This window comes from Eupeodes corollae, chromosome 2 (assembly GCF_945859685.1).
Source record: "Eupeodes corollae chromosome 2, idEupCoro1.1, whole genome shotgun sequence".
Lineage (NCBI taxonomy): Eukaryota > Metazoa > Arthropoda > Insecta > Diptera > Syrphidae > Eupeodes > Eupeodes corollae.
Genome location: NC_079148.1, coordinates 81,511,288 through 81,515,406, shown reverse-complemented (window position 1 = coordinate 81,515,406; position 4,119 = coordinate 81,511,288). Strand labels below are relative to the sequence as shown.

The window sequence follows — 4,119 nt, the reverse complement described above, 5'->3', positions numbered from 1 at the left end:
CTAATCCAAAAACAATTCATGCAAGATATGCTGATTCTTGGCCTTGGGTGAGGATTAAAAGTTATTATAAGAATTTGGTTTAAGAAAGTACAGTGACTATCGCTAATTATTTTCCAAGCTGGAGTTTTAATAATATTTATACAATTCAAACGATTTCAATGAAAATTAATATACAAATACTTTTGTTCAGCAATTAATTTGTACACAATCATAAACAGGAGTGCATGGCCGCAGTGATGGCTGTGAAGGTATTCAGGCCGTATGTCGAAGGCATGGATTTCACTGTCATTACTGATCACTCCAGCCTTCAATGGCTGATGAGTATGAAAGACTTAAGTGGGAAACTTGCTAGGTGGAGTTTGTCGTTACAAGCCTATGTCTTCGACATACAGCACCGTAAAGGTAGCCAACACATAGTACCGGAAACTCTTTCTCGGGTACATGTAGATTCTATGGCTCTTGATGATGTTGCCCCGTTGATCGACTTGGAATCAGTAGAATTCCAATCCGAAGAATATCTAGGTCTTATAGAAGAAATATATAATCGCCCCGACGAACTTTCCGACTTAAAAATTGAAGGTAAATACGTTTATAAGAAAGCTTTCAAGAAGTTAGGGGAAGAAGAGATGCTAGAGCATTCTTGGCTTCTTTGGGTTCCGTCAGGTCTTACAGAAGAAATTATAAGTAGGGCACATGATCCCCCTAAAGCTGCCCATGGGGGAATAGCCAAAACGTTAGATAGGATTCGACAATATTTTTACTGGCCTAATATGACTGTGCATGTTCGCGTATATGTTTCTAACTGTAGTGTGTGAAAGCAATATAAAGCGTCAAATCAAGTAACCCGTCCCCCTATCGTAACTTCCTATTGTAGTAATCGTCCTTTCGAAAAAATATACATTGACTTTTAAGAATCTTATCCTAGGTTAAAATAAGGCAATGTGTATGTTTTCGTTGTTTTAGACCATTTGTCTAAATTTGTGTTATTAAAAGCCTCGAGAAAAGCAACGTCCTCGAAATTGATACAATTTTTGAAAGAGGAAGTTTTTAATATGTTTGGAGTTCCAAACATAATCCATTCTGATAATGGAAAACAATTTTTGGGAAAAAGAATCTTATTACCAAATATGGAATAAGACATTTTAAAACAGCTTTTATATTGCCGCAATCGAATGCGTCGGAAAGGGTTAACCACTCGTTGTGAGCTGCTATCCGATCATACCTTAAAAACGATCAAAGAGAATGGGATACGCACCTTAGCGATATTGCGTGTGCGTTAAGGAGTGCAGTTCATAGTGCTACTGGTGTATCCCCATATTATGCCTTATTTGGTACTAAAATGATGATGCACTGGCACTGGTTATGAACTGGCGAAAAAGTTGAACGCGATGGACGACCATGAGTTGTTGATTCTTCCCCAACAAAGCCGATTGCAATGCATTCGAAATCAAATCCGTGAAAATATTTCAAAAGCAAATGAGAAGTCGGCGATAATATATAACGTCCAAACTAAAAACACCCGATATGTGCCCGGACAGGAAGTATATAGAAGGAATTTTATTTTGAGCGATTCTTCAAAATTTTTGTCCTCCAAGCTGTCCCCAAAATATGTTAAGTGTCGAATTATTAAACAAATAGGGAGTCATATGTATGAACTCGAAAACCTAAACGGAAAGAAAGTGGGCATATTTCATGCAAAGGACTTAAAACAATAAGTCTATGTCAAACTTATGCTAAACTGATTTAAAAACCCGATAAAAATATGTCTACCTTAACGGAAACCCATTTTCGAAGAATTGGTCTCTGAGTCTCCATACTACTGTTTTGTTTATTTGTTTTATTTATATTTGTTATATATTTCACATAGTACCTGACGTTTTTTATTAACACCCTATACCTGAACAGTTTATATTAATAAACGATTTTTATTTTATTTGACTTACTAGAAATTTGATTAGTTGCATGCTAAAAATCAGTTTTACTTAGGTTACTAAATGTTATTAATTGAAATTTTGTTATATGTTTTGATTAAAATTTAAATTAGATACTTTGGTACTTAATTGTGATAAAAACTATTAAGCATCTGTGATTTTGTAAATTGGATACATTTTAAAGACTGATAGTTTAGCTATCTGCTAAAAATTAATACAAACAAAAATTATTAAATTTGAATAGGTTATAAAATAATTGTACTAACCTTCACAGAAGCGTAGTCGGCGGTTGTTGGAGAAAGGTTGCCTACACTTTGACATTTTTTTGTGCCCGGCTTGAACCGTGGGTTTTTCCCCACAGCACAGACAAAATATAAACGAAAATTCGGGTCCACATAATACTACTGGAGAAATATTAAGGTAGCCACACTGTATTGTCCTGTTCAATTTGGTTCACCATAACTTTACTGTTGATGTTTTGATATATCTGCGTGGTTCATTTTTGTCAAGAAGTTATGTTTTGGTTTTTATGTTTCCCTTAATTGATTTTTCATCGAATGGAATTTTCATATCGGTTCAGGTAAAAGACTTCTCTATTTCATGAAATTGAAAAAAAAAGTTAAATTAAAGAGGGAATGCTAAATGTGCAACTACATACCTGTTAGTTTGTTAGTTTTCCATCCTCCTTAGGATGGGCATCTGCATGTTTTATATATCAGGCGACCGACTACACTCCGTGCATTTTTACTCCTTATTGGGAATGTATCCCAATAAGGAGCAAATTTTGTTGCGGACGCCTGGTTAACTGCCTCCCATACCTAGAAGAAAGAAGAAACAAAAATTATTATTAGGTTTGTAAATAAGATCCGATAAAACTAATTGTGATTTTCAAAAACTCACCCATCTGAGCATCCCTTGTACTTCTCGTTCCTTGTCCTCATCCGAATTCCTTTCCATTTCCCAGGCATCCAGAATAGTTAAATAATAACCAAATAAATTTCTTACTTACCCAAATGTAGTTCAATGTTGTTTATGTTTTTTAAGTGATGCAGCTGTCACTTGGCTCATTGTTGGTCTCCATGGAAATTCTCCATAACACAGTGGAGAGAGTGCGTTCCGGAGGAGATCTAGGTTTGGTGTATTGTCGTTTAAGCCTAGTACATACTTCCTCGCGAAGTGAACGTTCGCCAGTGGAGAAAGTGAACTTTTGGCATTGCTCACTGGTACACACTTGTGAGTACACGTTGTGAACATGAACAAACCAAATGTCAAAGCTTCACCAACAGTTCCCGTACATTTTGAACGTGAATTGCCCGTGAACGAAAACTCTCCACTTTGTTCTCCACTCAGCTTCACGAGCAAGTTCACGGGTGAACCAAAAACTGAAATTTGTATGGGTTCACGAGATGGTTCACAAGTATGTACTAGGCTTTAAGTTGGTTGAATTGTTAAGTTGCATATGAATGAAACTTTGTTTTATGTCCGCGTTTAGTTTTCAGTACTGACGGTAAATGCATGTCATTGCGGTGGTAAGGTGATTTGTATTCATACGTTTTGTTATTACTTTGTCATTATGTGTATGGATTTTTTTTGTGTTCTGGTTTCATGTCTCTCCGATTTCGACCGTGGAACACACCCTTGGTTCTTGGGACACTGATACCCCTATTCCGTTTGAAGTGTACTAATACCTTTGTGATCTCCCACTATTTGTGTGTGATAATGTTGGTTGAGGTATACACTGTGTGTATAGGTGGATCGGATATGATGTGTTCCTGTTAGAGGTACAATACATCATCCTAATACCTTTTTTTTTTATGGTAATTTCAGCTCACCTTCATTTGGTCGGTTAATACATAGTAGGGTGGAGGTGTGTAATGAATGAATTTGAATTCAAATTGGAAAAAATAGTTGTATTAAGAAAGCGTTAAGAAAATAGGATTTCGGGTAAAATTAATTTTTTTTAATGTTAAGTGTTTGATATAAAAAGGAAAATATTTTAATTTAATTCTTTATAGAAAAAAAAAGATGACTGCAAAAATTAAATAAAAAGAAATGTAAAGTGAAGATCGAGTACTGGGCAAAATCTAAAAAGCCGAAAAACGATCAAATAAATTAAAAACAGGAAAAGGTGATGAGTGTCTTAAGATGTTTTAAATCTAGGAAGTTATTTATTGTTTTTTTTTTTGTA

The 4,119-nt window shown here is 35.2% G+C and overlaps 1 long non-coding RNA gene across 3 annotated transcripts; it reads right to left on the bottom strand.

Annotated features, from left to right (window-relative positions):
* Positions 1–1,998: 1,998 nt before the first annotated feature.
* On the bottom strand, positions 1,999–3,049 carry LOC129946178 (uncharacterized). Of its 3 annotated transcripts, none has more exons than XR_008781549.1 (4): positions 2,832–3,046; positions 2,590–2,749; positions 2,198–2,524; positions 1,999–2,135 (listed from the first exon to the last, which is right to left on the bottom strand). It is a non-coding gene; the product is annotated as an uncharacterized LOC129946178 (long non-coding RNA). The 3 variants fall into 3 exon arrangements; XR_008781550.1 differs by having other exon boundaries at positions 2,006–2,132; XR_008781548.1 differs by having other exon boundaries at positions 2,006–2,524; positions 2,832–3,049.
* Positions 3,050–4,119: the final 1,070 nt, after the last annotated feature.